The sequence below is a fragment of the Chiloscyllium plagiosum genome, unplaced genomic scaffold (genome assembly GCF_037043375.1).
Source record: "Chiloscyllium plagiosum isolate Xiang-an unplaced genomic scaffold, Cpla_swu_hap1 HiC_scaffold_23, whole genome shotgun sequence".
Taxonomy (NCBI): domain Eukaryota; kingdom Metazoa; phylum Chordata; class Chondrichthyes; order Orectolobiformes; family Hemiscylliidae; genus Chiloscyllium; species Chiloscyllium plagiosum.
Window position 1 is genome coordinate 29,691,796 of NW_028270161.1, and position 22,369 is coordinate 29,714,164.

General features: G+C 41.7%; 1 long non-coding RNA gene across 1 annotated transcript in view; it reads left to right on the forward strand.

Annotated features, from left to right (window-relative positions):
* Positions 1-22,097, forward strand: part of LOC122561726 (uncharacterized) — a 127,985-nt gene extending 105,888 nt beyond the window's left edge. Inside the window, exons 8-9 of the long non-coding RNA XR_015761117.1 lie at positions 7,855-7,970; positions 17,124-22,097. This is a non-coding gene — a long non-coding RNA (uncharacterized LOC122561726). The remainder of the gene's footprint in view (positions 1-7,854; positions 7,971-17,123) is intronic.
* Positions 22,098-22,369: the final 272 nt, after the last annotated feature.

The following is a 22,369-nucleotide window of genomic DNA, read 5'->3' on the forward strand; positions in this document are numbered from 1 at the left end:
ACAGAATAAGTCCTTAAAGGTGATGTCATAGAATCCCAACAGTGCTGATAGAGACCATTCAGCCCATCAAGTTGGCACTGACCCTCCAATCACCATCCCACACCCTCACCCTATCCCCACATTTGCCATAGCTAATCCATCTAGCTTGCCCAACCCTGAACACAATGGGTTGAAAAGTGTGGCGCTGGAAAAGCACAGCAGGTCAGGCAACATCCAAGGAGCAGGAGAGTCGATGTTTCAGGCATAAGCCCCAATTTAACATGGTCAACCTATCCAACCTACACATCTTTGGACTATGGGAACCAGAGCAAATCTACACAGACAGAACATGCAAACTCCACACAGTCACCCAAGGCTGGAATTGAACCTGGGTTCTTGGTGCTGTGAAACAACAGTGCTAACCACAGAGATACTATGCAAGGCAGACTGCATGTAAAAGGAACTAAATCTGGAGCATGATGGGGCTTGGAGCATTCGCTCTTCAGTTGTCTGATTAATCTGGTGGAATTTGATGATTCGTCGTGGGTTGTGACATCTAAATCTATTGGAAATTTAAGAAGCAGAATTAGGGTAATGGAAAAAGAGTTTAGGAGTAATAACTGTTCAGAGAAGAAATCAACAGGCATGAGATTGGTCACTGACATTGATGTTAATGTATGAATTGGTCAGCAACTTCAGGAGATTAAGAGAGAGGCTATAATTTGCAAATCTGCAAAACCTCTTGTTTAATTTAAATTCTTTCACCATTTGCTTAACGCAAATGGCATCTTGCCCTTCAATGCCATTTATTTTAAGAACTAGCTGGATTTCACATTAATTGTTTAATTAAACTTGCTGCAGAAATTAAAATCTGGTAATTAGCAATGCAAGTACCATTTAATTATATGATTATTGTTAATACAATACAAATCAATCTCTCAAGTCTATAAATGGAACAACTTAAGAGAGAGAGAGTAGCTTTTATTTGTCAATTCTAACTTACACAACTGATACACTAAAAATAAGACAGTGTTCCTCCAGGACTGAAGGTGCTACATGGACAGCACAAACTACACAATTGTAAATGGCATAAAGCGTAAGAAGTGCAAAACATGCAAAGTTACAGTGTAACAGAAGAATGATAAATAGACATTTTTCTAGCAGCAATTCAAAGTCGTGCAAAGAATTTCAGATGGGAAAGAGTCTGATCATACAGCGTTAAGGAGCCTGATGGCTTGGGGAAGAAACTGTGCACAGTCTGGCTGTGAGAGACTGAATGCTCTGGTATCTTCTGCCAATTGGCAGGAGGGAGAAGAGTTTGAGTGAGGTATGTGTGGGGTCTCCCACAATGCTCTTAGCCTTTCAGATACAGCGTGTGGTGTAAATGTCTGTAATGCCTGATGATCTTCTAAGGTATCCTCACCAGCCGTTGGAGGGTCTTATGATCTGAGACGATGCAATTCCCGAATCAGGCAGTGATGCAGCAGCTCAGGGTACTCTCAATGAACCCTCTGTAGAATATGGTGAGGGTGGGGGGTGGGAGGTGGGCTTTCCTCAACCTGCGCAGAAAGTAGAGACGCTGTGCATAAATAATTCCGTCTTATTACTGCAAATGGGAAATTTTTCCTGTAAACTTTTAGAACATTGTTTTTTTTTTCTTACTTTTCCTTTTGTCACTTTTTCTCTTAAGTCAGCCTTTCTCCAGTGACAAAAAGTACTGGAAAGCATCAAGAATCACAAATACTGCTTCTGAAGCTGATGTGGAGGTTCCGTTGTTGGACTGGGGTGAACAAAGTTAAAAATCACACAACACCAGGTTATAGTCCAACAGATTTATTTGAACTATAACCTGGTGTTGTGTGATTTTCAAGTCTGAAGCTGACATCAGTTATGTTTCAGGGATGGGATTAGGAATGGGCTGGAGTTCAGACATGCATGTTTCACAGATGTATGTGGTCATTTAAGTGAGCAATGCATCCACAGAAATGGGATCTTTGAGGGCATGGAATGTGAAAACCAGAATTTGGACATTAGACCAGGTTGGTTCTCAAGGCATTTCTTTTGGATACCCCTTTGAAAGCCAAGGAACATCTGCAGACATGATTCCCAGCCACCTTGGGGATGTGGGTAAGGGCGAGGTGTCAGGCATTGTATGTGCGCATCTGTAGACACACTGTCTGATTGTCTTAGCATAGGAATCAGGGATCTCAGCAGGAAGATATACTGTTTAAGAGGCCCTTTATCGGAATTCTTAACAGTGGTGAAATTGTGCATAAATGGTGCCGAAACATCTGGCAAACCTCGGATGCTGCCTGAATTGCTGTGCTCTTCCAGCACCACTGATCCAGAATCTGGTTTCCAGCATCTGCAGTCATTGTTTTTACTAACTGTCCAACTTGTCTTGATGTGTCAATAATGTCAATCTGTCAAGGAGTTCTGGAGCCTCAAAATGTGAATTTATGAGAGTGCTTTTTGAAATAGAATGTGGCCTGCAATATAGAATTATCAGTAATAGAACCATATGTTTTCTTCTACATACGTGGGTACTTTTGATTTTTTTCATTCATGAACTATGAGATTTGTTAGCTAAAACCAGCACTTATTACCCCATCTGTAGTTATTCTGGAGAATGTTGTAGTGAGCTTCTTTCATGAGCTGCTGCAGTAGGGCTCCCCAGTGGCCATTAAGGAGGGAGTTCCAGGCTTTGACTCAGTTAAGAATGGTGATATAGTTCCAAGTTAGGATGGCATGTGATTTGGACGGGGACTGTAGGTGGTAGCATTCTTATGTATCTTGTCTTCTCCATCTAAAATGTTGTGAATTTGTGAGGTCCTGATTAAGGAGACTGAGTTATAGAGTCATAGAGATGTACTGCACGGAAACAGATCCTTCTGCCCAACCCGTTCATGCCGATAAGATATCCTAACCTAATCTAGTCCCTTTTCGAGCACTTAGCCCATATCTCTCTAAAACCTTCCTATTCATATACCCATTCAGGTGCCTCTTAAATACTGTAATTGTACCAGCCTCCATCACTTCCTCTGGCAGTCATTCCATACACACACCACTCTCTATGTGAAAAAGTTTCCCCTGAGGTCCCTTTTATATCTTTCCTCTCTCACCCTAAATCTATGCCTTCCAGTTGTGGACTCCCCCACTCCAGAGAAAAGACCTTGTGTTTTTTTCCTATCCATGCCCATCATGATTTTATAAAACTTTATAAGGTCATCCCTCAGCCTCCGACACTCCAAGGAAAACAATCCCAGCCTATTCAGACTCTCCCTATAGCTCAAATCCTCCAACCCAGGCAACATCCTTGTAAATCTTTTCTGAACCCTTTCATGTTTCACAACATCCTTCCTATAGGAAGGAGACCAGAATAGCATGCAATATTCCAAAAATGGCCTAACCAATGTCCTGTACAGCTGCAACATGACATCCCAACTCCTGAACTCAATACTCTGACCAATAAATGAAGGCATACCAAATGCCTTCTTCACTATCCTATCTACCTGTGACTCCACTTTTAAGGAGCTATGAATCTGCATTCCAAGGTCTCTTTGTTCAGCAACACTCCCAGGACCTTACAATTAAGTGTTTCAGTCCAACTCAGGTTTGTTTTTGCAAAATGCAGCACGTCACATTTATCTAAATTAAACTCAATCTGCCACTTGTCAGGTCATTGGCCCATCTGATCAAGATCCGGTTATAATCTGAGGTAAACTTCTTCGCTGTCCACTACACCTCCAATTTTGGTGTCATCTGCAAACTTACTAACTGTACCTCTTATGCTCACATCCAAATCATTTATATAAATGATGAAAAGCAGTGGACCCAGCACTGATCATTGTGCACACCACTGGTTACAGTCCTCCAGTCTGAAAAGCAACCCTCCACCACCACCCTCTGTCTTCTGCCTTTGAGCCAGTTCTGTATCCAAATGGCGAGTTCACCCTGTATTCCATGAGATCTAACCTTGCTCACTAGCCTCCCATGGGGAACCTTGTCAAATGCCTTACTGCAGTCCATATAGATCATATCTACCGCTCTGCCCTCATGAATCCTCTTTGTTACTTCAAAAAATCCAATCAAGTTTGTGAGACATGATTTCCCACGCACAAAGCCATGCTGATTATCCTTAGTCAGTCCTTGCCTTTCTAAATACACGTACATCCTGTCCTTCAGGATTCCCTCCAACAACTTGCCCACCACAGATGTCAGGCTATAGCTCTCTGGCTTTTCCTTACCATCTTTCTTAAATAGTGGCACCACGTTAGCAAACCTCCAGTCTTCTGGCACCTATTTTGTGACTATTGATGATCCAAACATCTCAGCAAGGGGCCCAGCAATCATTTCCCTAGCTTCCCATAGAGTTCTAGGGTATACCTGATCAGGTCCTGGGAATTTATCCACTTTTATATGTTTCAAGACATCCAGCACTTCCTCCTCTGTAATCTGGATATTTTTCAAGATGTCGCCATCTACTTTCTCACAATCTATATCTTCCATGTCCTTCTCCACAGTAAACACTGATGCAAAATACTCATTGAGTATCTCCCCCATCTCCTGCAGCTCCACACATAGGCTGCCTTGCTGATCTTTGAGGGGCCCTACTCTCCCTGGTACTCTTTTGTCCTTAATGTAATCATAAAATCTCTTTGGATTCTCCTTAACCTGATTTACCAAAGCTCTCTCATGTCCCCTTTTTGCCCTCCTGATTTTCCTCTTAAGAAGACTCCTACTGCCTTTATACTCTTCTAAGGATTCACTCGATCTCTCCTGTCAGTACCTGACATATGCTTCCTTATTTTTCTTAACCAAACCCTCAATTTCTGTAGTCATCGTGTTTTCCATACACCTACCAGGCTTTCTTTAAACCCTAGGAGAAAGTGAGGACTGCAGATGCTGGAGATCAGAGCTGAAAATGTGTTGCTGGAAAAGTGCAGCAGGTCAGGCAGCATCCAAGGAGCAGGAGAATCGACGTTTCTGGCATGAGCCCTTCTTCAGGAATTCTTCAGCGTTTCTTTAAACCCTAACAGGAATATACTGTCACTGGACTCTCGTTATTTCATTTTCAAAGACTTCCCATTTTCCAGCCGTCCCTTTACCTATAAACATCTGTCCCCAATCAGCTTTTGAAAGTTCTTGCCTAATACTATTAAAATTAGCCTTCCTCCAATTTAGAACTTCAACTTTTAGATTTGGTCTATCCTTTTCCATCATTATTTTAAAGCTAATAGAATTATGGTCGCTGGTCCCAAAGTGCTCTTCCACTGACACCTCAGTCACCTGCCCTGCCTTATTTCCCAAGATTAGGTCAAGTTTTGCACCTTCTCCAGTAGGTACATCCACATACTGAATCAGAAACTTTTCTTGTGCACAATTAACAAATTACTCTCCATCTAAACCCTAAACACTATGGCAGTCCCAGTCTATGTTTGTAAAGTTAATGTCCCCTGCCATAACCACTCTATTATTCTTCCAGATAACTGAGATTTCCTTACAAATTTGTTTCTCAATTTCCCTCTGACTATTAAGGTGATCATCCATTTCTTATTTCTCAGTTCCACCCAAATAACTTCATGGATTTATTCTCAGGAATATCCTCCCTAGTACAGCAGTAATGCTGTCCCTTATTAAAAATGCCACTCCATCCTTTCTTGTCCCCCCTTTCTGTCCTTCCTGTAACATTTTGTATCTTGGAACATTAAGCTGCCAGTCCTGTCCATACCTGAGCCACATTTCTGTAATTGTTATGATATCCCAGTCCCATGCTCCTAACCATGCCCTGAGTTCATCTGCCTTCCCTGTTCGGCCTCTTACATTGAAGTAAATGCAGTTTATCAGTCCTACCTTGTACTCTGCTTTGTTCCTGCTGCCCTGACAGTTTGACTCACTCCTTTTCCCAACTGCACCAGTCTCAGATTGATTTCTTTGCTCACTATTTCCCTGGGTCCCACTTCCTCACCTTACTAGTTTAAATCCTCTCGAGCAGTTCTAGCAAATCACCCTGCCAGTATATTACACCCTTTCCAATTCAGGTGCAATCTGTCCTTCATATACAGGTCACTTCTACCTCAGAAGAGATTCCAATGATCCAAAAATGCGAACCCTTCTCCCTTGCACCAGCTCCTTAGCCATGCATTCATTTTCTCTGTCCTCCTATTCCTACCCTCACGAGCTTGTAATACCGGGAGTATTCCAGATATTACTACCCTCAAGAACCTCTTTTTTAAATTCCTGCCTAACTTTCTGTATTCTCCCTTCAGAATCTCATCCTTTTCCCTTCCTATGTCATTGGTTCCAATGTGTACAATGACCTCCTGCTGGTCCCTCTTCCCCTTGAGAACATTCTGCACCCTCTCTGAGATATTGCCCCAGGGGGGCAATGCACCATTCCGATTTTTCACTGCCAGCTGCAGAAATGTCTGTCTGTGCCTCGGACTAGAGAATCCCCTAGCACAATTGATCTCTTGGAACCTAACATACCCCTCATTGCATTAGAGCCAGTCTCAATACCAGAAACTTGGCTGTTTGTGATACATTCCCCTGAGAGTCCGTCACCCACGATATTTTAAAAAGAAGCACACTTGTTCGAAATGGGGATAGCCATAGAAGGCTCCTGCACTACCTGTCTACCCCTCCTACCTTTTCTGGAGTTAACCCATCTACCTGACTGTATCTGTGGCTTTTCTCTTTTCGTATAACTACCATTGATCATACCCCTTTGCTCATGTAAATTCATCATTGCCTCTTACTGCTGCTCCAACTGATCCATGTGATATTATAGGATTTGCAACTAAAGACACTTGCTGCAGACATAATCATCAGTAACATGGAAACTCTCCCTAATCTCCCACATCATTCTACTAAAGGCCATTTTTACTCCTTCACAATCTACAGACCCAGAAAATAACATCATCCTTTTGCTTGAAAAAACAATGCTTCAGGCTAACTTAGTACTTATGATTTACATTTTTAAAATTTAATCAAGAGTCACATCTCAATAAAACATATAATCAAGAAAGAACCCACTCTACTCAGTCCTGTAGACTTATAGCAAGGTCACACGTTAAAAACGATGCACGTATCTGTTCCTGTGTTGTGAGCTTGCTCACACTGGTTCCTCCAAGGTCAGCTATAAATTTTGCTGTTTGGTAAATTTTCTTTGACGCACTCCGATGTCCATGAACTCAAACAGCAAAGGCAGTAACTGTGTAGATTCACTGTTTTGTCAGTTAGCAGTGTAGGTTTCTTTCTCTTTCTCCCTCATTGACCATGTGGTCACTGTCGAGTTGTTGCAGTGGATCTAGTGGATAATATACACTGCTGCCTTTATGCAACTTCCCCTCCGACTCCGTCAAGGGCATACAGGTCCTGGGCCTCCTCCACCACCAAATTGTTACCACCTGACACCTGGAGGAGGAATGCCTCATATTCCACCTCGGGACCCTGCAACCACATGGGATCAATGTGGATTTCAACAACTTCCTCATTTCCCTTCTCCCCACATTATCCAGTCCCAAGTCTCCAACTTGGCACCGCCCTCCAGACCCATTCATCATTGCCCCCTCTGACCTATCATCTTCTCCCTCACCTTCATCCACCTATCGCTTTCTCAGCTACCGCCCCCCCAACCCCAACCTCCTTCCAATTATCTCTCAGCTTTGACCCACAAGCCTCATTCCTGATGAAGGACTTATGCCCAAAACGTCGATTCTCCTGCTCCTCGGATGCTGCCTGATCAGCTGTGCTTTTCCAGCATCACACTCTCGATTCTGATCTCCAGCATCTGCAGTCCTCACTTTCTCCTAGATGGTTAGTTTGCAATACAGTATAATATTAAAACCATGGGTTCAATTCTTTCACTTGCAGAGGTTACCACGAAGGATACTCCTGCTCAACCTTTCCCCTTGCCTGAAGTGTGGTGATCCTCAAGTTAAACAACCACCAGTCGTCTCTCTCTCTCTAATGACAGAGGAGCCCTATTGGTAAGACTATGATGATTTTACTTTTATCTATAACCATTTATATTGTTTATATAAATCATTGAACACCTCAAGGAAATATTAGATGTAAGTTTTCATAAAGGATTTATTGAAGCAGTTTCACTGTACTGGATATTTCTTTTGATGTACATCATTTTCAATAATAACATAACCAATTGGTGGGACCTTTATTTCCTACCCTCTGATTGGTGTCTGGATAATAGGTGAGTTGTCAATGAGCGAAAGGCAAAGACAGTTGGATTAATGAAATAATTTGGCATTGAATGGTATAGGGCTGTAAAGGGCTCTGAGGATGATTGTACATTATAGGGTGTAAGGAGCCTTGCAAGATGGGTATAGGGTAGCATAGTGGGAATCAGGGACCATTGAAGATAGATCGATAGGATCAAGCTAGAGTAGGGGCATGAAGGTTGAGTCGATGGGCATGATTGGCATCAGGTATATGAGAGGTCCTGGGCAGAGATACAGGTTGTCATGAAAGTATGAAGATAGTTTCAGGAGCATAAGTTGATATGGATGGGGCATAGAGATTGAGGCAAGTAGGGAGTTGAGAGCAGGAGAAATGTTATCTGTTTTAATCTTTCTTTTTAAACTTTGAACACAGAGTCAAAATTGTCAGGTAGTCTTTTTGGCAAACTAGCATTGGGAACTGGAAAGTTACTTTGGCTTGTCATGGTTCATCTAGTCCAACTCTCAAACCAACTTGCTCTCTGGATTGAAAATCCAAATTATGTGGCCAGTTTTAAATCTTAGAATCCTTACAATGTGGAACAGGTCATTTGGCCCAACAAGTCCACATCGACCCTCTGAAGAGTAACCCACCCAGATTATTCCCCTACACTATCACTCTACATTTCCTGACTAATGCACCTAACTTACACATCCCTGAATGCTATAGGCAATTTAGAATGGCCAGTTCACCTAATCTGCACATCTTTGGATTGTGGGACAAAATTGGAGCACCCAGAGGAAACCCACAAAGACACAGGGAGAATAAGCAAACCCCACACAGACAGTTGCCCGAGGCTGGAATCAAACCTGGGTCCTTGGCTCTATGAAGCAGCAGTGCTAACCACTGAGCCACCATGCCACCCATAACAATTGAGTTTCTCCTGGAAATGTAAGATACCCTTTTGATCTGATCCCAGGACACCTTTGGTGGATGTAAGGCACCCCTGACAATTGTGAAAAGGAATACTTTTGCATTAGAAGTGCATAAGCTATTGGGAATTTTAAAATGGTCAAAAATGATCTTTCTGACCTTGAATTGAAAATCAGGTTCACTATTTATACAAAGGGTGGAATGCATAAATCAGCCAGCAAGAAAATTGAGTACACCAAGTGTCCCTTGTAATCCCCTGAATTCATGGATAGATTTGCACATTAATGATGGAATGTGTCATTATCATGTCACAATTTGCCATCAAGATTCCAGGCCATGTAAACCATGTAACATTGGAGATGGTAGTGGTAAATGGATGCACTAATTTCTGGATATAAGAAGTCAAAATGAATGAATTAATATCAGAATGTGTTCGTTTTGCAAAACCAAAAAAAAACAGGAATTCTTTTGAAAGTACTGAGAGGTATGATATTGAAAATGAAAACATTCCTTTTGTAAGGATTAAAGATTGATATTTAAAGCAGATCTAGCTGGTAGTAAATTGAAAAAATTTTCCCAACAGGAACAGATGAAAGAAAGACAGCAAATCTCTGAGAGTGATGTAAATATCCTTCTTATTGAATTTTGGCAGAGGATAGACACAATGTTGGGTGTCGATAGGAAAACAGAACTGTCAAAACAAGAGCGAGGATGTTTGAAAGGAATTGGTATAAACTGTATATCAGATAACTAACCCAAGATCCATCTCCAGGATTCTTGGTCCACTGATTGTATCTTTATCTTTTCCATTGTTCCCTCTCTGAATTCAACAATTTGCACTCGAGAATAGTTGCTAATCAAAACCTGATGTGCCTTCATCTCATTCAACATTCACATGCAGAGTTACAGTGGGAATGATTAGATCAATAAAGCAGTGAGAACTTTTAGCTGATTTATTCTTATCACCCTTGGCTTACAGCTGGCAATTCTAGGTCCTTGTTAGCTTCAACAGCTACCAACCTGAAAGTAAAACAATTACTTGGAACAAATGCAATATTTTAAAATTAAGTCAAGATAGTTTCTCCAACAATTCTTTTGTCATACAGTTATAAAGAAAACATACTAATTTTTTGAGAACATGCGAACATTTTGCTAGCATTACAGCAATTCCCATCTCTTTAAAACCGCAAAGGAATTAAATTATTGTCTTTCCAAATTAAATCATTCCTAAGATATGGCAGTGAATTGTACATCAGCTCTAATTCTTTCCCTCTTAAACAATCAGAAGAGGAAACCTCGTTAAGTACAAATGGACTAAGCAACTTTTTCTGCAGTCTTGGCTGTGACCTTCTTTATAAATTTTAATATGTTATTTCTAAGTTAGAGAATGCCCATTTAATAAAGTAAATATTTTTCACCTTTCTAACTCAGTGCATCTAAGATTTGTTATTGTTCAAGCTAAGTATACTTTATATAGCTCCATCTACACTACCTCAATTTCTTAGCCAAACTGCTGAAGAACATATTGAAATAAAAACAAATACTCCATATGCTGGAAATCTGAAATAAAAACAAGAGAAATGGAGAAATAAGCCAAATCCGCAAATTAGCAAATGAGGATAACAAATTTCCACCATTTGTATGGTTTACAGGTGTTTGAGGAGGCTCTCTTCAAATTCAATATTTTTCTTGGTGAAAACTTTCACATATTCAAAAATATCTAATTTACTCAAAATGTTTAGCCTACATCAATGAAGGAGGAGAAAGTGAGGACTGCAGATCCTGGAGTACCAGAGTTGAAAAATGTGGTGCTGGAAAAACACAGCAGGCCAGGCAGCATCCGAGGAGCAGGAAAATCGACATTTCGGGCATAAGCTCTTCTTCAGGAATGAGGCTGGTGTGCCAAGTGGGCTGAGATAAAAGGTAGGGGAGAGGGAATTTGGAGGAGGGGCACTGAGAATACGATGGGTGGAAGGAGGTGAGGGTGAGGGTGATAGGCCGGAGAGGGGGTGGGGGCGGAGAGGTCGGGAAGAAGATTGCAGGTTAAGAGGGTGGTGCTGAATCCGAGGGTTGGGACTGAGATAAGGTGGGGGGAGGGGAAATGAGGAAGCTGGAGAAATCTACATTCATCCCATGTGGTTGGAGGATTCCTAGGCGGAAGATGAGGCGCTCTTCCTCCAGGAGTCATGTGGCTAGGGTCTGGCGATGGAGGAGGCCAAGGACCTGCATGTCATTGGCAGAGTGGGAGGGGGAACTAAAGTGTTCAGCCATGGAGCGGTTGGGTTGGTTGATGCGGGTGTCCCAGAGGTGTTCCCTGAAATGTTCCGCAAGTAGGCGGCCTGTCTCCCCAATGTGGAACAGTCCATCTTCCGCAGCTACACTGGCACCACCCCCCACCTTTTCCTCCACTACATCGATGATTGTATTGGCGCTACCTCATGCTCCCACGAGGAGGTTGAACAGTTCATCCACTTTACTAACACCTTCCACCACGACCTCAAATTTACCTGGACCGTCTCAGACTCCTCATTCCCCTTCCTAGACCTCTCCAATTCTATCTCGGGTGACCGACTCAACACAGACATTTACTACAAACCGACCGACCCCCACACCTCCCACCCTGCCCCCTGTAAAAACTCCATCCCATATTCCCTATTCCTCTGCCTCCGCCACATCTGCTCCCAGGAGGACCAATTCCACTACCGAACAACTCAAATGGCCTCCTTCTTCCCTTATGACAGCTATTCTGTTATGAATGTTTAGCTAGGTTACAAAGACTTCAGCTCAGCAGATGATCTTATTGATCAAAGAAGTACTGAAGCCTTTATGAGGCAAACGTGGGGACTGCAGATGCTGGAAATCAGAGTCTAGATTAGAGTGGTGCTGGGAAAGCATAGCAGGTCAGGCAGCATCCAAGGAGTAGGAAAATCGAGGTTTCTGGCAAAAGCCCTTCATCAGGACTGAAGGCAGGGAGTCTCCAGGGTGGAGAGGTAAATGGGAGGTAGTGGGGCTGGGGAAGAAGGTAGCAAAGAGTACAATAGGTGGATGGGGATGGGATGAAGGTGATAGGTCAGAGAGGAGTGTGGAGCAGATAGGTGGGAAGGAAGATTGGCAGGTTGGACAGGTCATGAGGATGGTGCTGAGCTAGAAGGTTGGAACTCGGTTAAGGTGGGGGGAGGGGAAATGATGGAACTGGTGAAGTTCACATTGATTCCCTGGGGTTGGAGTGTTCTGAGGCGGAAGATGAGGCGTTCTTCCTCCAGGCATCAGGTGGTGAGGGAGTGGTGGTGGAGGAGGCCCAGGACCTGCATGTCCTCAGCAGAGTGGGAGGGGGAGTTGAAATGTTGGGCCATGGGGCGGGTAGCCATGGGCACCTGTATGGGCCCCAGCTATGCCTGTCTCTTTGTCAGCTACGTAGAACAGTCCATCTTCCGTAGTTACACTGGCACCAATCCACACCTCTTCCTCCGCTACATTGATGACTGCATTGGCGCCACTTCATGCTCCCGCGAGGAGGTTGAGCAGTTCATCAACTTCACCAACACATTCCACTCCAACCTTAAATTTACCTGGACCATCTCTGACACCTCCCTCCTCTTCCTGGACTGCTCCATCTCCATCAATGACGACCGACTTGACACTGACATTTTTTACAAACCCACCGACTCCCACAGCTACCTGAATTATACCTCTTCCCACCCTACCTCCTGCAAAAATACTATCCCCTATTCCCAATTCCTTCGCCTCTGCCGTATCTGTTCCCAGGAAGACCTGTTCCAGCACAGAACACACCAGATAGTCTCCTTCTTTAAAAACCGCAATTTCCCTTCCCACATGGTTGAAGATGCTCTCCAACTCATCTCATCCACATCCTGCACCTCCGCCCTCAAACCCCACCCCTCCAACCACAACAAGGACAGAACCCCCCCCCCGGTCCTCACTTTCCACTCTACCAACCTTCGCATAAACCGGATCATCTGACAACATTTCCACCACCTCCAAACGGACTGCACCACCAGGGATATATTTCCCTCCCCACCCCTTTCCATCTTCAGCAAAGACTGTTCCCTCTGTGAGTACCTGGTCAGGTTCACGCCACCCACCCCCCCTCCCCACCAACCCACCTTCCCCTGCCACCGCTGGAATTGCAAAACCTGCGCCCACATCTCCCCCCCCCTCACCTCCATCCAAGGCCCCAAAGGAGCTTTCCACATCCATCAAAGTTTCACCTGCACATCCACCAATTTAATTTATTGTATCCGTTGCTCCCAAATGCAGTCTCCCCTACACTGGGGAGACTGGACATCTTCTTGCAGAGCACTTTAAGGAACATCTCTGGGACACCTGCACCAATCAACCCCACCGCCCCATGGCCCAACATTTCAACTCCCCCTCCCACTCTGCTGAGGACATGCAGGTCCTGGGCCTCCTCCACAGCCACTCCGTCACCACCTGACACCTGGAGGAAGAACACCTCATCTTCCACCTCAGAACACTTCAAACCCAGGGCATCAATGTGGACTTCACCAGTTTCCTCATTTCCCCTCCCCCTACCTTACCCCAGTTCCAACTTTCCAGCTCACCACCATCCTCATGACCTGTCCTACCTGCCAATCTTCCTTCTCACCTATCCACTCCACCCTCCTCTCTGATCTACCAGCTTCATCTCCACCCCCATCCACCTATTGTACTCTTTGTTACCTTCTCACCAGCCCCAACCCCTTCCATTTATCTCTCCAGTCTGGAGGCTCCCTGCCTTCAGTCCTGATGAAGGTATTTTGCCCGAACTGTTGATTTTCCTACTCCTCGGATGCTGCCTGACCTGCTGTGCTTTTCCAGCACAACTCTAATCTAGACTCTGAAGCTTTATGAGCCTGTTAGTAACAGATTATGTCTTTGATGTTTTGACTTGTTTACAAATATAATATGCACTTATCGGATTTAGACCTTTCTTTCCTTTGGGAATGTTTGGTCAAGTATCAATGAAACTGAGTTTGAATTCAATGCATCCTTGGATTGTCAAAGATTTCATGTTTTGCCAATGATTTTGGAGTAATTCTCAATGCTATTGTGTGGCTTTTGAGAGGTGTACATAATTCATACTGGGTGAGTGGATATGGAGAATAAATGGTGGGGCCTAGAGGTAGCATGGGGAATGTAAGGTTGCATTATGCTGGCATATGGGGGAATATAAGGTGACATGTGGTGTCAGAAGGAATCTGAGGAGGTATGGGTGGCAACAGGAAATGTATGAAAGGTTATGATAGCACGGAGGTTTGTGGCAATGATGGCTGAGGGGCCTTTCTGGGAAGCTGAAAACTGGGTTGTTGCACTGGAGAACTGATACGGATCTTCTAACAACCTTCACAGCTCTCAAAATGCACTGTGATCCCATGTTGATGTGATGGTCAGGAAGGCACCACAACACCTCTTCTTTCTAAGGAGGCTATGGAAATTCAGTATGTCAATAGGACTCTCACCAAATTTTACAGGTGCACCATAGAAAGCATTCTAGCTGGATGCATCATGGTTTGGCATGGCAACTGGTCTGCCCAGGACTGTAAGCAACTACAGAAAGTTGTGAACACAGCCCAGTCCATCACACAATGCAACCTTCCATCTATTGCCGCCATCTACACTTCTTGATGCTCCAGAAAAGCAGCTGAAAAATGTGTTGTTGGAAGAGCGCCTGATGTGCTGCGCTTTTCCAGCAACACATTTTTCAGCTCTGATCTCCAGAATCTGCAGTCCTCACTTTGCCCCAGAAAAGTAGCCAACATCATCAAAGACACCTCCCATCCCAGTTAATCTCTTCTAACCTCTTCTGTCAGGCAGAAGATACAAAAGCTTAAACACACGTACCAACAGGTTCCAGAAAGGCTTCTTGCGTGCTGTTATTAGACTTTTGAATGGACTGCTCAAATTTCAAATGTAATGTTGATCTTGCTTTTTGTGCACCTTCTTTGCAGCCGTAACCTTTTATTCCTTGCTCTGTTCAATCACCCTTTGATCTTTGTATGTTATGATCTGTCTGAACTGCACACAAAACCCAGCTTTTCACTTAGGTACATGTGACAATAATAAACCAAATGAAGAGACAATAAACCCCCATAAAGTCACTAATGGCTTGGGTATCCATTCTGCAAACTGTAAAAGTGCACAGGGCAGGTTTTTCTTAATCCAGACTGAATTCAGCCCAATGACTTCATGTACTTATTATAGTCATATATTCCCTTTCCTGTGGAAGGTTGTCATTAATAGAATTCTATGGCTCTATTTGGGACTGCTCAGCTGAGAAGGTAGTATTATACAACCTCTTTCTGTATGTTGTATCCTAACATTTTGTATTTAGGAATCCAACAGGCTTTTAAACTAAATAGGTGAGAACTTTTAATCTGTTCACATGAAATTATTGTCTCCTTTGATAAATACATCAGCCCATTAATTAAAGATTCCAAATAAAATTCTATATTGAGCAGTGCAGAGCCCGAATGATTTTCAGATTCTTTATTGTACCATCAGTTTTATAAATAGAAATAATACCTGAGGCAGAATTCTTTGCTTTATACAAAGCCATTTCCTCCATGCAAGATTGGTTTCCAAGGAAACCCGAGAAGTTCTTTGTCGAGAACTTCATATTTTTCATGGCACATTTAATGTTATATTTCCATCACACATTCCAACTGTTTACAAAATAAAGTCAACCTGTATTCTGCTGCAGAACCATGTCTTGACATCACATATACAACCACAGAAATTTGCTAAGTCTTAACATAAAGACTCAATTTTCAGGAAATATTCAAAGGAAAACAACTTATTTTTGCAATAATTTTAAATGTATGTCTCAGTACTATTTTTCAACATTGTGCAAATATTTAATCTTTAATTCAGCTACAATTTGAAGCGATATACAGCCGTGCATTAAAGTATGTTGCTTCTGTATTGGGTATAATTGGCAACCAGGGTGTTGTTTTCCTCAGCAACATTATGGATCTAGTTTCTGCCAAAACTATGCTTTATGATGAATGTAAATTTTTACAGGAATCAGTCACTGCAAAATAACGTACATTTTCTTTATTGTTTGTACTAAAAACAATTAAGTGATGTATTTAAAAATATAACCTGCTGCAGTTTTGACAAAAAGTAACCACTTCAATCAGATTGTTTACAGCTAGAAGCCTGGGCACTCAAAATGAAGTGCCCAGTCTTCCAGCTGTAAACAATCTGATTTTAAACATTTTTTAAAAATCCATATTGGACATTATTAGTTGAATTGATATACACTGAATATGAACACAAAGTATTTTTCATACATAAAGGCTTTTCAAATGTACTTAATATCAATGCCGCTTATAAAAATTAATTTGAACAGCCTTTGTGAATAGCCACAAATAATGCAATCAGAGGAAATTGGCCAACGTGATCATTTTGAACTGAAATGGGGCCAGTTTTGAGGATGGAGCCAACTTCTTATAACCACCTTTAAAAATGATTGCCAAATCTGGTTTTCACAGAATCCCTACTGTGCAGATTGATGCCATTCAGTCCATCAAGTCTACACTGACCCACTGAAGAACATCCCACATCTCCACTCTATTCCTGTAACCCCACATTAACCATGGCTAGCCCACCTAGCCTGCACAACCGTGGATGTTACAGGGCAATAACCGTGGCCAATCCACCTAACCTGCACATCTTCACACTGTGGGAGGAAACCAGAGCACCCAACGGAAGCTCACACAAACACAAGGAGTATGCGAACATTCCATACAGGCAGTCACACAAAGCTGGAGTTGAACCAGGTCCCTGGCACTGTGAGGCAACACTACTAACCACTCAGACACCCCAAATAATTCAATAGCGCTGGGATCCAAATTCACATCTCCAAAAATCTTTGCAAGATGGCAGTGGCAGGGTAGGAAGTGTTCTTCTGGCCCATTTGCTTCTGACCAGCAGGCCTGCTGTATCCTTTTTAAAAATTATTATTGTTTTCTAATATCAAAATTTATTTTCCCTTCTTTTGCCTGTTTCAGGGGTAGAAGGAGGTTTTGAGAGGCTGCTGCAGCGGAGAATGCCGTGTGGATTTGGCTGTTCCTCATGGTCATTGCATCCATGTCCTGGTAGGATATACGATGTGGTAAGCTGCTTGGCAAGGGGCTATGGCAAAGAGGTGGGTCTGGGTCCTGGATTCCAGTGGCACAGGATTCCTTGTGATGGCTCCTTCGGCATCGTGGTGGGTCCAGCCCAGCCTCAGATTCCTTGTGGTGGCTTCAATATTGGCTCTCCTTGACCTCAGCAGCCACGGAGCAGTGAATTGAATTAAACTGCACTTTGTCTTAATTTTTTTTAATATATAATTTCTTTTATTAAAATACCGTCAGAGAATGGTGACTTAAACACTTTTCATTGTATTTTATTTTGCAAAAATACAAGTGACAATAAATTACTGTTCTATTCTATTCTAAGAGACAGAACCCTTAATCCATTACCTTAGACTGCTCAATCACACCTTTATGCTCACTGTAACGTGTTTTAAAATTGTGCTGTCTTTTGTGGTGATGCAGACAATTTCAGCCATTGTAAGTTGAAAAGTAAAAGTCTTGCTGCTATCTCTGGTGAAATTTATTCTGTCTCTTTCCTCTTAAGAGCCATTAGGTAGAGAAACTGTACAATTCTATCTGGTGGCATATACTGTGAAAGCACTGAGAGTTGTTTTAATGTGAGAATAGATTGCTTTCTGGTTGATGCATGACCTTGGGCATCAGAAGCAAGGCTTGCCTAGATATTAAATTCCAATGAGATTTGTAGCATATCTGATTAGCTAAACAACTCCTCAGTGAACCAGAACCAAATCTTTTGAAAATGGTTTAAGTTTTCTTCCATGACATTTGTCAAATGCTTTGACCTTAAGGCCTCAAAAACTGACTGATTGAAGAATAATTACTATAAAAGGAGTGAAACTGAACAGCGTTGAGCTAAGCAGTCATATTATTACTTCAACTTCCTCCATAACAGTCAGACCACTGAATTGAATTGCCAATAATTTATTGAATTATTCAGGCCTTTCTCTATCTGGGTGAGTGGAAGGGTTGTAGCTGTAGAAATATGAATTATCATAAAGATGTTTTTCCAGTGTCACAAATTAGATTGCAGTGATGCAGTGCAAAGTCATCTTGTATCTGTTCCTTTCCAACTCCCAACATTTTAGATGGCATAGAGGTTTTTGACTCCTTGAGGTAACAAGAATAATGGTCAGTGCAATGAGTGAATCAGATTCTTACCATCAAGATAAACTTTCACAATTAAGTCCTCTTTCCTTAGATGGGAAATCACTTCTTCTTCCCAATTAATTTCTGTCCAGCAGGGATACTTATGCTTCAGAACCTGGACTGCCTAAACGAAGTGTGTACCTGTTGACTTTGTTCTTCACCCTTCAGTCTGGTTGGGTACATAACTTTGGTTAACTCTAGCAAAATCTTTTCAATGTTCCTTACCTACAACTTTTCTGTAACCTCTACAACTGGAGTAGGCATGTCCATGTGGACCAATTCAAGAAGTGACCCAGTTCATTCACAGAGTTCAACTGGAGAAGCAATGTGTTTTTTGCTTTCTCTTTGCCTCCATTTTTTAAATAGAGGATTATATTAGATATCTTCCAAATTTACAGGATTGTTCCAAAGAATATTGAGACTTGAAAGATGGCTACCAATGCATCCACTATTTCTTGGGCAACTTACTTAAGTACTCTGGGAAGTAGATTATCAGGCTCTGAGAATTTATTGGCCTTCAATCTCATTAATTTTCCCAACACCATTTCCCTACTAACACTGATTTCATTCAGTTCCTCCCTCTCACTAGATCTTATACACACCAACATTTTAGGGACATTATTTGAGAAGACAAAACCAAAACATATATTTAATTAGTCTGTCATTCCTTTGTTTCCCATTACAACCTACATTAGCATTCACTCATTATCAACTTCATTTTTGGGAGGTGGTGTCACTGGATGGCCGGGCATCAATGTGGACTTCAACAGTTTCCTCATTTCCCCTTCCCCCACCTCAGCCTAGTTCTAAACTTCCAGCTCAGCACTGTCCCCATGACTTGCCCGGACTTGTCCTACCTACCTATCTCCTTTTCCACCTATCCACTCCACCCTCTCCTCCCTGACCTATCACCTTCATCCCCTCCCCCATTTACCCATTGTACTCTATGCTACTTTCTCCCCACCCCCACCCTCCTCTAGCTTATCTCTCCACGCTCCAGGCTCACTGCTTTTATTCCTGCTGAAGGACTTTTGCCCGAAACGTCGATTTCGAAGCTCCTTTGATGCTGCCTGAACTGCTGTGCTCTTCCAGCACCACTACTCCAGATATCTTGTGCTGCTCCTGGCATCCCCTCCTGCACTCTCCATTGAACCTGGCTTGATGGTAATAGTTGAGTGGGGGATATGCCAAACCATGAGGTTGCAGATTGTGCTTGAATACAGTTCTGCTGCTATTGATGGCCCACATGTTTCATTTGTAGATTAGCCTGTTTGATGATTGTTTAAGCAAAATAGATCTTAACACTCAGATGATTTCTAATGTTGTTCAGCATATGATATTAATAATAATGGTTGAATAATCAGTTGCTCATCTGGGATTGATGAACTTCTTGAGTTAATTTATTTAAAGCAGTAAAACATACTATAAGGTAAAAAGCAGACATTGCAGCAACACAACTGATTTTTTTGTGTGCAACTTGCTAACCAGTATCAGACTAACTGGGAGGTAGAATTGCAATATTGTAACCACACAGGACATGATGTCCATAAGGGTGATAACAAAGAATTCCTACAGTGTGAATAGACCCCATTCAGTCCATCAAGTCTGCACCAACCATCCCAAACCCTACCCTATCCCTGCCTTTACCATAGCTAAACATTCTCGCCTGCACAACCTTGAACAGGATGGGGCAATGTAGCATGACCAATAATAAGAAAAAAAAATACTGCTGGGACATTAAACACAATCAGAAAGCTTTAATTTACTTCCAGCCTCTATTCAGAATCCCTGGCTCCTATGCCTTACACAGATGAACTGTATCAGAATGACATGAGTGAATAACACCTGCATGGTCGGCCTCATTCCTTTGACCTCTGACAGTCGCATAATCCAATTAGACACTTTGATCAACAAAGAAAATTTCCTTCTAGGGAGATGAGAATAATGTGACTGCTACACTTAAAGTTGTTACGGAACCTGAAATCCTGACTGAAGAAAATAGACATACAATGACTAATGATCTTGAACTTTCATGTGTGTTGACTGAGGATAATATCAATTCTGACTATATAAAGATTTCTTAGTGTCAATGTTCGAATGGCCCATTCGAGAAATCAAAGGAGACATTCAAAAATCAAAATAGAAACCATTCAAAAGGTCTATTATGTCCAATAAAAGTTAATAGTGAAAAATACAATTGAGAATAATTTTCCCATTGAACACTTCTTAATTTTTTGCAAGTAGAAAAGCACTGTGGTAAAAATATGGCCAACGTTGGGCTGGATTATCCAGGCAATGACTGCATTGTTGACTTTGGTAACTGCAAAGAACTATCAAATGATAATAGAGCTGATGTGGCAGATAGTGTAATGGCAGCAAAAACTTATAGCGAAAATTAAGTATTATATACGTGTGTGTATATTCCTTGTGATGGATAGGCATCATGTCTTGTTGGCTATTATGTAGTAGATTACTGCTTGGATGCAGTTTTTTTTTTGCTGGTGGGCAATAAATTGATTTGTTCTTTTCTGTTTCAACAAAATGCTATACAGTATTTAAATCATTTTTGGGTCTTGATTTCATTCTACCAAGACATCTTTCCAACACTAAGTGGGAAGTGCATGCAAAGGCTTCTTAAGCAACAGCTGAAATTCATATTTCTATTATTGATGCTCTTATTCATTGACAATTGTTATGACACGAGATAAACTCTCCTGCCTAATTTAAACCAGCAACACAGAAAAGATTTATCCCATGCAATAATCTGTGAAAATTTGAAAGGCCAAGAACTATTTAAAATTAACAACTTTATTTCTTAAAGTATAACAGAGGATAATTAACTAACAACTATTTACAACTCCGTCCTCTAACTTATCTTTTACTTTCCCTTCTATAATACTAGTCCGATAAAACCCCCCAATTAAGATTTACAAAACAAACTTCTTATCTCAAAATGAGGCAGCTTGCGGTTCTTCTTCATAGGTTACTGATTGATAAAGGTACCTTTAAGACAGCTATTTTTCGGGCAGTCTCTACATGCTGGCTTGGCAGTTCTCCTCCCAACTGTTTAATTTTCCCCAGTCTTATACCCCCAGAGCAACGGATTGTGTTATTGGCTTTTAAGATTGTCAATATACTAAATTCAAACTTGATTGGAGTTTGGTTTTTTTTGAGGGTATAATTTAAACTGATTGGCCTAATTCGAATCTGTTTGCTGGATCAAAAGGTTACATTATATCTTTTTTCAGAACACTGGGTGCTGTCAAGTAGTTCTGTTGCTTTTCACTCAAAGGTACAGTACACCCACATCTTCATAACACAATGGAAAAGTTGATACAAAGGGAGAAGCTTGAATTCTGCAGGAGAAAATGGAGGAATTAGAATGTGCATGTTAGAACATTGGAATTAGTTGTTACATCAATTCCACAAAATCAGCAAAGCCCTGCAGGATGCACTGATAGTCTTTAATGAAGCTTCAAATGTCACTTTCTCATTTCTTGAAATAAACCTGAGAAAGATTTGATTGAATTAAACTCAAAACTGTTAGTGTTGAATTAGACTCAAAACTGTTAACCTTGTTGAATAATGCACTTCTAAGAAAAAATAATCATTGAAGCAGATTTATGCCACCAATTGTGTCAAATAATCATTCAATATAAGATGTAGTTTTCCCTAATTTAGAACAATTTTGTGGCTCATTTTGAGTGTGATGGTAACAAAATGCTGCTTAAAATTATCAAAACTGAATTGTGGACAACAACGCTACAAGAAAAGCTGTCTGCACTAAGCATCGTGGCATAGAAAGTGATAATCTTTGTAATGTATCATTTGAAACCATCATCAGTGAGGTCATGAAATAAACTGTTTTAAACTTTATGAAAGTCACATTGTTGCTTCTATTTAGTGATCTGTGTGATCACTGTTGTTATATATGTTAATTAAGAAATCAACGTATTTGCAATTGGAAGTATTTCACAATGCAAGTAGGTTATTTTGCATAATATATGCTT